At 44.5% G+C, this 12,202-nt stretch overlaps 1 protein-coding gene across 1 annotated transcript in view; it reads left to right on the forward strand.

The window, feature by feature from the left end:
* Positions 1-12,202, forward strand: part of LOC122793510 — a 1,396,143-nt gene that overhangs the window by 1,273,103 nt on the left and 110,838 nt on the right. The window lies entirely within an intron of this gene.

A 12,202-nucleotide genomic window follows, 5' to 3' on the forward strand; every position in this document is an offset into this window, starting at 1 on the left:
CATTCCCTTTGCAGGATTCAAACCCCTACCTAACTATGTTATGACACTAGAGACAGACACATTAGCAGAGCACGCTATACGAATTACTGGGGAGCTTTAATTCAGGTAATATAGTTATAGAGTGCTGACATCATCAGTGTTTCAAAAGGGGAATCTGCATCCTGTAGTGTACTTTCACAGTTGCTAATAGGGGCATTTCCCGCACACACATAGATGTGTTTGAGGTTTGCATATGTGAGGGATCCAGTACTCCAGTGTGATTAGTATATGGTTCGATTGCAACAATGAGTGATATACTTCAAGTGGTGAGCATTTTGTACTCATGTTTGTGATGATCAGGTCTAGTACATTTTCCCCTCTTGTGGGAATATTGACTACTTGTTCCATAGCTAAAGAGTTTCTGAACTATGGGAACCCTAGAGCTTGGGTATTGTGGCTTGAGTAATGTTCACAGTCTATGTTTGGGTAGTTGAAGTCACCCAGTATGATGGTGTTTGCAGAGAAATCTATACTCTCCTGGGTCGTCATGAAGGCTGTGTGGGATTCCTGAGTTTGAGAGGGTGATGTAAGAGCTCCTCTGTGTCTCTTTCCATGTGGTCCAGGGAGGTACATCTCAGGTTGTTCACACCAGCATGGACAATGACTGCCTCATACTTGTACTTGCTGTGGAGTGACCTGAGTGCTTGTGTTATGTGGCACATTCTATCACCCGACAGGTAGCTAAATGTGACCCTCACCTTGCTCAGTCTGGAGAGTGGGACGTCAGTGTGTCTGACTATGGCATCACCTATTATAGGTGTGTCACACATTGTGTTTGGCCTTATGGGCTGTGCCTGTTAAGAACACTGACTTTGTGAGGTCTGTGTTGCTTGTGATATGTGTTCATGTGGGATGCAGCGTGTCTGGCCATGTCATTTCTGTCTGTGGTCTGGTAAGTATCACCTTTGGTGACATAGGTATTCATATGTCAGCTGGTGAGCATTTGCAGTGTTACCTACTGAAAGTGGTACAGCTTGTTTGTTGTACAATGGGCTACATGCAGCCCTGCTTACAGTAGCTATGTTTGCATGCATGTTTCCTTGCAGTTACCCTGGAATACCGATCTGACCTGCCTTACACAGCTTCTGTGGACTCCTAGTGACATCTGCATAGCTTACTATATGTATGTTCATGTCTCACTTGACAGAATGTCACTGTTTCTCCTGTTCACATGTATGTTGCCTGTGACACTTTGCATATGACTTACCTGGCAATGTCCATGTGAGCAGTCATATATGCCACTGCAGGACTCTAAACCTGATGATGCACACACTCGAAACATTCCTCAGCATGGAGAACATCGCTATCTGTGCAGTAACAGATACTGGATTCAGGGCTACCAACAGCACCCCAGCACTACCAAGTTATACCTCATACCATGCTTTTCAGGCCCAAAACTTGCACAAAACCACAAAAGGAGGGGGTGTATTGATATTCATCCAAGATACCCACACCTCCAGGTTGGTGGCAAAGCACCAAGCATCAGAGACTATCCATATGCAAGTAACAATGGGTAAAACTGCCTTCCAGGTTATAGCCTGCTACAGACTACCCTCACAAACACAGGAATCACACTTGGCCTTTCTGAAAACAGTTGGAAATATGTAAGTCTGTCCATACACCATTATATTGGGTGAGTTAAACTACCCAAACATAGACTGGGAGCATGACTGTAGCTCCAACACCCTAGCCCAAAGATTACTAGAATTTATATACCAAAATGCTATGGACCAACTTGTTACCACTCACACAAGAGGGGAAAACATACTGAACCTGATCATCACCAACATGGGGACTCTATGCTCCAGACCAGAAGTGTATCCCTCACTGGTAAGATCAGACCATAAACTAATCTCAGTGGATATTCACATCCCAAGGCCACCCCCTGCACAGAAGAATACAGTCAACAACTCATGTAAAGCATGTTCACACTCCTCATAAATGATGTGGAAACCTTCAAAGCCCCCAGGCCTGTTGAAAATATGGACCAGACTGCAGATACCTGTATAAAGGCATTCTATGGACACCTTCAGGAATGCATGGATCATGCAATCCCAAATAAAAGCAAGACCCAATCCTCCAAAGGCAGACATCCTGTGTGGTGGACACCAGCCATAAACAAACTATACAATAGAAGGATGAAGCTACTAAATGATACAACAAACTCCCAAAATGTGAAGGCATCACTGATGAGTATTAGAAGAAAACTACAGGCACTCATAAGATTGTCTAAGGCCATCTTTGAGAGAAGATTCCACAAGACACTGAGGATAATCACAAGGCTTTCTTTAGTTATGTTAGGAACCTGGGTGGTAATTCCCAGATATGCTCAGAGGTAGTCCAAGATGTCAAAAGAAATACCAAACACACAGACATTGCCAACATCCTAGTGGACAGGTTCACTGCTAACTTCCCCCCTCCACACCAAAAGGGCAAATATTTCTCCCAGCAGAGTGCTGCCCCCCCCCCGACATCTCAGATGCTCAGGTAAGAGCTGCCCTCTCCAAAGCAATAAACACTGCATCAATGGGACCAGACAGTGTCCCAGGCTGTGTCCTACATGAACTCCAAGAAGAGCTACACCCAGACATAACACTACTGTTCAATCCCAGCCTTACTACACGATATGTGGCCAAAGAGTGGCGTACAGCAACAGTGGTCCCTCTACATTTAGGTGGTGCCTTAACGGATCCTGGACACTATCGCCCCATAAGTCTGAATAGCTTGGTCTGCAAAGCTATGGCAAGGATCATCATGAACCTCATAAATATAGATATTGGGGACCTACAGACACTGCATCATACACAGTTTGGCTTTGTTAATGGCAGATCCTGCCTCTCAAACCTGTTTGATTTCTTTGAAACAGTCACCAAGGCCACTGTCAAGGGGAAGGTGGTCTACACAGCCTACCTGGACCTAGCATAAGCCTTTGATACAATACCCCACTTGTGCATTCTAGGGAAGCTCACCAGTGTACATATTAACCCCTATGTCACTATGGATATTGCACAGTGTCTCAAGGGCAGAACACACATGGTTAAAATCGCTGGAGCCATGTCAGCCTCAAAACCATTTACAAGTGGTGTCCCATAAGGCTTAGCCCTGGGATCTGTCATGTTCATTATATATTTATCAGAGGTACAGGCCAACATGGAAGTACTGTGGCTGAGCAAGTCGCAGATGACTGCAAACCGGACACCATAATCAACTCTCCAGCTAACACACGCATCCTCCAAAAGGGCCTCTTGCAAACACACGACTTGTGCCACAGCCATGGCCTCAAGCTGAATGCCAAAAAGCATATAGTCATCCCCTTTGGCAAAAACAAAGTGACCACAGAGTACCACATATGGGTTAATCCATTAAGTACAGAAGAAGGAATTATGGACCTTGGGGTACACAAGTTGATAGCATTTTCTCATTTGACAACCACATGGCCAAAGTGGTTAGAAAAACATTTTATATAGGCCACCTCATCATGAAGGGATTCACATGTAGATCAGGGGAGGACATTGTGCCTCTTTACTCATCCCTCATCATGCCCATAATTGACTACAATGCCCCTGTCAGCATGCACCTTACCAGACACCTGCAGCAACTGGAAAGACCACAAAAGTACCTCAACAAGAGGATCAAAGGGCTCAAACAGATGCCACATACTGACTGGTTAAAGAAACAGCAGCTCTACTCAGTGGCATACTGCCTCTTCATAGGCAATCTGTGCCTGACATATAAAGCCATGTCAAACCCTGACTTAATGGTCATGCTGCACCTCAGAATATCCAAATCCCATCAAGCTACATGCTGGAAAGACTTGAACCTCAGGAGTGATATACATAGGACATGCTGGAGGGACACATTCATAACTCAGAGGCTCCCTTCACTCTGGAATATTATCCCAATACAGGTCAGGCAGAGTCACTCAGTGACTGTCTTCAAGAGGAATATTAATGACTGGATGGGACATTGTAGGTTTACCCTGGGTATCACTTATGTGTCACTGTTAGACAGAGGCACAGTATACTAACCTTGGAAAAGGGCATAGCAAGATAGATTTACAATGCATGGTGAAAGCCCCACACATTCTGGCTAGGTTTATAAATGCCCTAGGGCAGATAGCCTAGTATGAACCTATGTATCTTGTTCACCATTGGCCCTATGTGCTGTTAATCACCAATGCAATCTCAATACTATGGTAGCATGTGCAAAGGTCAGTTGTCAGTCACCTCTATGGTACAGTTGTGGAATATGTGAGTCATGTAGTAATGTCACAGCTGCCACATGTACACAGTCAACCCTATCTCCTACCCATGGATGTACAACACATGTATGAGATGGAAACACATAGCCAAACTGTGGACTAAGCACTCTGAACCCAGTACTGGCATAACCTGTCAGGTGGCATGAAATACTACAGTGACTGCAATACCAGTCTGATGTAGACCTACACTGACAGCAATACAAGCACGGAGCACACAGGGCCATTCGTGGAGCCTAAGAATGGCATCCTGCCTGAGTGGCAGACACCTCTGCAGCTGGCACACAGGCATACGTTAGGCCTGAACACAGCATGCATAACACATAGCACACAAATCCTGTGTGCCAAACAAGCACAGTCTGTACAGCTATACAACACTCCTGCTGCAGTTGTGTTAGGTACTTTTATTGTCCGGTACAGTGAGGTCATGCTCACCAGGCTGGACAAGGTGAAGGTCACAGTGATATGCTCATGGGGCACTATGGTCCACCACATAACACAAGCATACAGGTCAGTCAGATGCATGGACACATATGACTCAGTCATTGTCCATGCCACTACAGCTGACGTGTGATGTCCCTCACTGGAATACATGATAGGGAACATGGAAGGGCTCACTAAGCAAGTGGCACAGGCTGGTAGAACCCTGACCTTGGTTGGCATCATACCCTCACCAGGAATGCTGACATATTACTGAATGCTAATGAATTACTGTAGCTACAACACCCTAGCTGAAAGGTTCTTAGCATGCAGTCACTGCATTGCTATGGAACAACTTCTTACCACTCCCACAACAGGTGAAAACATGCAGCACCTGTTCATCAACAACATGTAGACTATATGCCCCAAACTAGGTGTGTATCCCTCACTACTAGGTTGATAGCATCTACATCTCACACTGTATATACACATCCCACATGCAGCACCTGCACAGAAGACCACAGTCATAATGTTACCCAGTGCAAATACCATGTATTCACATGTGGCAGGCATCACACATGGTAACTATTGAAGGTCACAGGTACATATGTGTATTTGGCACACACATACATCATGTGTGCATTGCCATAACTGGTTTAATCTATGTCATGCATTATTGTGAGAAACAACCCACACACATGGGCATTCTGTGTGAGCAAAACACACGTGACATGTCTGGAATCAAAAGCCATAAATAATTGTGCTATTGTTTAGAAAGGGGTATGTGCATCCTGTAGTGTGTTTTCCCAGTTGCCAAAAGGGATGTTCCTTTCATACATACTTACTCACACACTAACCCCCTTCACATACACTTGCTGGATTCAAGCCCCTACCTGACTATGTTATGACACTAGAGACGGACGCATTAGCAGAGTGCGCTATTCGCATTACTGGGAGATTTCTTTTCTCCTGATATACTTATAGGGTGCTGACATCATCGGTGTTTAGAAAGGGGAATGGGCATCCTGTGGTGTGTTTTCACAGTTGCCAAAAGGGATGTTCTTTTCATACACACTTACACACACACTAACCCCCCTTCATACACACTTGCCCCTTGCTGAAGTCAAACCCCTGCCTAACTATGTTCTGACACTAGAGACGGACGCATTAGCAGAGCGCGCTATTCGCATGACTGGGAGATTTCTTTTCTCCTGATATACTTATAGGGTGCTGACATCATCGGTGTTTAGAAAGGGGAATGGGCATCCTGTGGTGTGTTTTCACAGTTGCCAAAAGCGATGTTCCTTTCATACACACTTACACTAACCCCCCTTCATAAACACTTGCTGGATTTAAACCCCTACCTAACTATGTTATGACACTAGAGATGGACGCATTAGCAGAGCTCGCTATTTGGATTACTGGGAGATTTTCTTTCTCCTGATATACTTATAGGGTGCTGACATCATCAGTGTTTAGAAAGGGGAATGGGCATCCTGTGGTATGTTTTCACAGTTGCCAAAAGGGATGTTCCTTTCATACACACTAACCCCCCTTCACACACACTTGCCACTTGCTAGATTCAAAACCCTACCTAACTATGTTATGACACTAGAGACAGACGCATTAGCAGAGCGTGCTATTTGGATTACTGGGAGATTTTCTTTCTCCTGATATACTTATAGGGTGCTGACATCATCAGTGTTTAGAAAGGGGAATGAACATCCTGTGGTGTGTTTTCCCAGTTGCTAAAATGAACATTTCCCTCACACAGACTTGCACACAGACCAACCACAATCACCCACACACACACACTCTGGATAAGCTGTCATTCCCTAGGGCAAACAGCCTAGTGTTGACCTCTACACCCATATGTTTAACTGTCAGATGCACATTATTTGGTGCTGATAGCAGTGTTTGCAGGTCTTTATTGCCATAACATTTCCTGTTTGTATGAACAACTTGTGTATCTGTGGAAGATGTTTGCATATGGGGGAAATCCACTATATCATGTATGTCTCTGTAGTCATTTAAGTGTGAGCACTGGTCAGATTGCTATAATATTTTTGGTTACTGGAATAACACGTACATATACCAGATATATGTGGCAAAATGCTAAACTGATATTTGGACTAAGTGTGTGAGCATGCCCAGTTCAGCCTTCCCATGGCATGTTATGTGAAAGATGTCTCATTTATCAAAGTGTGTGAGCATGCCCAGTGTGAGCTTTCCATATGTTGAACTCTGCAGCCCATCACATTTGTGGATGAGTGTGAACTTCAACAAATATCTCCTGTTTATGGTTGTGTGTTCTGTGTCATGTTGTGTAGTTACTGTACAAATGCTTTTTTTGTGAACACAACAGGGATTATACTGTGCCTGCAGGGTTTGCATGGGATATTTTGCATACAATTGTCAACATCCGTTCATACTGACCTAACACTGTAGTACTGTATAGTGTAGTGGTTCAGTAATTTCACTGTGGTGGACAGTATCCTGGGCTTTAGTCCTATCACTGCTGTACATTTCCATAGTGAGCACAACAGCCTGGTTAGGGTCCAGTTGTGCACATCTGACCATGTTGCATTATGTTCAGATATTAACTACTTACAACAGCCTCGTCCAACATCAGTAGTGTATTCCACAACATAGGTGTACATTGGCAAACACTACCGATGTGCCCTAGGCCATTTCTAATGCTAGTCAGAGAGTGTGTTTGTCCTTCAACACATTGTAAGTGTAGTTTGCCATGACATATGTCATGTTTAGTATACTGTGCCTCTGTCTACCCATGACATAACAGTGATACCCAGGGTAAACTTACCATCTCCCATCCACTCATTAAGATTCCTGTTGAGGAGAATCAACGAGTGACTCTATGGATAACCTGTACTGGTAGTTTACTCATGCGTGGGAGTGGCTTCTGTGTTATGGATAGTGCAGTACAGCTTGTCCTATGTATGTCAGTGCTGGGGTTCAGGTCCCTCATGTGCATAGCTCACTGCCATTCAGATTGTACAAGGTGCAGCATGTTCCTTGATTCCAGCTTGGACATGGCTTTCTACATCCGGCACAGCTTGCGTCTGGGTGGCCAGCATGGCAGTGTGTGGAGTTGCACTCTGTTTAATCAGGCAACACATTACATCTGTTCAAGCTCTTTGATGCTCCTGGTGAGGTACTGTTGTGGACTTTACAGTTGATGGAGGTGTCTGCTGAGGTACACCCCACAGGGGCTGTTGTAGTCAATTGTAATGCTGATGAAGGATAACTGCAGAACCACAATGACCTCCCCTTATCTAGATGTCATAACCTTCATGATTAGGTTGGTATATGGATTGTTTCTGTTAACACTACAGCCACATGTTTGTCCAATGCAGGATATCTATCACCTTGTGTACCCAGGTCTGTCATTACATGTTAAGTATGTAATGGGTTAACACCTATGTGGTAATTGGTGGTCACTTACTGTATATCCACAGAGGTTGACTATACAGTTTTCTCCATTTAACTTGCTGACATGGCTATGGCACCAGTTGTCTGTTTCTATGTGGCCCTTTTGTGGGATGCTTGTGTCAGCTGGAGTGTCAGATATGTTGGGCAGTTTGTAGTCCTCTGCAAACATGTTCAGGCACAGTCCTTACATGTTGGCCTGTACCTATGGGGCATATATACCAGACGGGGAAGGTCCCAGGACCAAGCTTTGTGGGATACCTGTTATATGTGGTTTGTAGTCTGACATGGCTGCAGCATGTCTGACCATGTCAGTTCTGTCATTGGTCTGGTTTGCAACCCCTTTAGTGACATAGGGTTGTATATATAAGCTGGTGAGCATATCTATATTGAACACGTAGGGTATTGTGTGGAAGGCTTTGCAAGGTCCAGCTACGCTGTGTGGACCACATTGCCCTCATCAGTGACCTCAATTACTGTTTCAACTGAGTCACACATGTTTAGGGGCAGGGTCTGCACTTAATAAACCCACACTGGGTAGGGTCGGGTGTCAATAGATCCCCAATATCTTTATGTCTGCGGTACATGCTGATCCTTTCCATAGCTGTGCAGACCAAGCTTCTCAGGATTCTGTGGTGGTTGTTTTTAGTATCCATTCAGGCGACACCTTTCTTGAGAACGACCACTGTTGTTGTACACTGCTCTTTGGGTACATATCCTGTGGTAAGGCTGACATAATGTCAGGGAGGCAGCAGTCTGCTGGGAAAGATATTTTGCATTATGGGGGGGGGGGGTTGCACTGCACCTGTCAGGATGTATGTTACCAATACGTGTGTGTGTTTGGTATGTTGTTTGTAATATTTGTGTGATCCAGAGCATATCTGGGAATTCACAACATGCTTCCTACCATCTGTTGCAGCAGCCTTGGGATTATCCTTAGTGTCCTGTACAATTTGTATCATAATAGGTTCATAGGTTCATACTAGGCTATCCACCCTAGGGCATTTGTAAGCCTAGCCACAGTGTGTGTGGCTTTTGCCACCCCTTGCTATGTGAATATTATGGCCATTTATGATTTACTTAGCTGTGTCTCTGTCTGGACATGACACAGTAAAGACCCCCAGTGTACATCTACAATTATCCATCCATTTTGCCAACTTCCTGTTGAAGAGTGTCAGTGAGGGGCTCTGCCTAACATGTAGTGGTATTCTGTTCCAGGGTGTGGATAGCCTCAGGGTTAGGTATCTGTCCCTCCAGCACATCCTATTATGTGTTGAGGTTGACATCTCTGACTCACACAGCTCCGATGGCTTTGAGTTTTTTGGGGTGGAGCATGTCCATTACTTCTGTGTTGGACATGGACTTGTACAACAGACATACAATGCCTCTGTGTAGGCAGTATGTGACTGCATTCAGCTGTGGTGTCTACAGCCAGGAAGCATATGACATATATTTGAGACCCTTTCTAACTCTTGGTGAGGTACCTTTGAGGTCTTTCTAACTGATGCAGGTGCCAGGTAATGTACATCCCAAATGAGGCATTGTACTACATTATGGGTCTGATAAGGGAACAGTATAGGGGCACAATGACCTTTGTTGACGTAGATGTGAATCCTTTCATGATACAGTGTCCAATATAGACAGTCTTCCTAGCCAAATTGGCAATGTGACTGTCACATAACAGGTTACTGTCCACTTGTGTCACTAGGTCCCTGATTACTCCTTCCATACATAATGGTTTACCACCTATGTGGTAATTTGTGTGTACCTTGTTTTGTATTTGGTGGTACATTCATACTGTCCACTGTCTTCAGGACAGCGGGGTGGGGTTCCTGTGTGTGAGAGTGTGGTCTGTAGCATGCTACAGACTGTACAGCAGTCTTGCCTATGGTTAGTTGCACATGGGTGGACTGCAATGACATAAGCATTGTCAGTTAACTGGACATATAGGTGTCTGTGCTGAATATGGATACTCACCCTCCTTTTATGTTTTGTTCCAGGTTTTGTGGCCATAACACATGATATGTGGTATTACCTGGTAGTGCTGGTGTGCTGTCACGAGGCTTGCAGCAGGTTTCTATCACTGGACAGACATCAATGTTCTCCATACTGGGAGGGCCTCAGGAGCATGCATATCGAGGTTTACACGTCTGGCATTGATCAGCATTACCCTTCTGTTTCTTTCCAGTTTTGTTTTCTATGGTGGTGGGTTAGTCTTTTCAGACTTGCCTACAAAAGGATCTCTGTAGGTTGCAACAGCCTTAGGCAATATCCAGACGCCCATGGGTAACAGGTGCAAGCCATCCCTGGAACAGCAGCATGTCTCACTATGGAGTCACCTATTACAACTGTATCAGCATGTTGTTTCTCCTTCTGTCTTGTGACTGTTTGGCACACCAGCTTTGTGTACTATGTGTTACATGTGCTCTGTCTGGAGGTTGTTTTATTGGGTGTCTGCTTTGGAGGCTTGTGTTGGTGTTGTGTGTTTGTAATTAGGGCCTCTGGGAATGTTTTTGTGTTTATGTGTTTGGTTTACAGTCGTTGTAGGTCTATGTGGGACTGGGTTTGTGGTGTATGTGGTTACCTTGTCCTCCTGACTAGTTTTGACAGTACTGATTTGGGGGTGCTCAGGCTCCGGTTTGGCTACCTGGTTGCATCTATCACATATATTTGTATTTATTGGGGTGAGTTGTTGTTGTGCGTGTACTTGGGACAGGTGTCACATTGCCTCTGGATTCACAGATTCTACTTGTTTTGCCTGGCCTTAGTGGATTGTATGTGTGGACACATTTTATTGCCATACTAGTGATCACTGATTACTTCACTTTTTATGTTTGATCTATTATGTGGTAGCTTCCTCATTCTCTTCAATGGTTTAGTAATTGCTGGAGTCCAGCATGCCAGATGCCTGGGTGTATGGCATTGTGTCTTGTTGTTATTTGTGATTGCAGACTCCAAGCACTCTTGGCTGTGTTCATGGAATGCCTGTATAACATGTTCTGCAGTGTGTCCCATATTCTGGACTTGCACAGGGCCTTTCATGGATTCCACATTGGTTTGTAGGGGTGCAAGCTATGCTTTATACATGTGTTTCACTGTGGTATTCTGGCCAGGGACTGGGGTTGGGATGTGTAACTACAGTGTGATTACTCTATGGTCTGGTCTTACCAGTGAGGGATACACTTCTCATCTTGACATCCAGTACACATATTTCTGATTATCACATCCAGTATGCTTACCCCTCTTGTGGAAGTGTTACATTTTGCATGTCCATTTTGTTTGATGGATTCTGGGAAATTGTCTACAAATGTGTCAGTGCTAGTATAATACAAAGAGTATAGTGACAAACTTCTCAAAAGCTGACTTCACACTTCTTCAGACTGAGATGGTATCCTTTAAGCCCACTGGGCCAGTGGAAACCACAACACACAATGGTGACTCCTTCACAAACGCTTTCTACGGACATCTCCAAGAAAGCATGGACCATGCAATCACAAATAAAACCAAGACCCTCTCCACCAAGGGAAAGTGGCCTGTCTGGTGGACCCCAGCCATAAACAAACTGTATAACAACTGAAGGATACTAATGCAAGTCAGAGCTAAATCTCCTAAAGGGAAGGCAGCTGTGATCAGCACTAGTAAAAAGCTACATTCTCTCATAAAGACATCCAAGGTCAACTTTGAGACAAAAATCACCAAAGACAATAAAGATAACCACAATGCCTTCTTCAGTTATGTCAGAAACCTGGGTGGGAACCCTCAGATATGCTCAGAGTTGGTACACAACAACATAAATTTCAGTGACCCGACAGATATTGGCAACATTCTGGCAGACAGGTTCAGTGCAATTTTCTCCCTCCCTCGCCCCCAAAAGAAGATAGTTATCACAGCTGAATGCAACCTCACTGTCATCTCAGATGTCCATGTGAGAACCGCACTCAGCAAAGACAAAAACACAGCATCAATGGGACCTGATGGTATCCCCAGTTGCATGCTATGTGAACTCCAAGAGGAGCTAAACCCGAATATAAAAAT

Source organism: Protopterus annectens, chromosome 2.part0 (assembly GCF_019279795.1).
Source record: "Protopterus annectens isolate FY-2018-M chromosome 2.part0, PAN1.0, whole genome shotgun sequence".
NCBI lineage: Eukaryota > Metazoa > Chordata > Ceratodontiformes > Protopteridae > Protopterus > Protopterus annectens.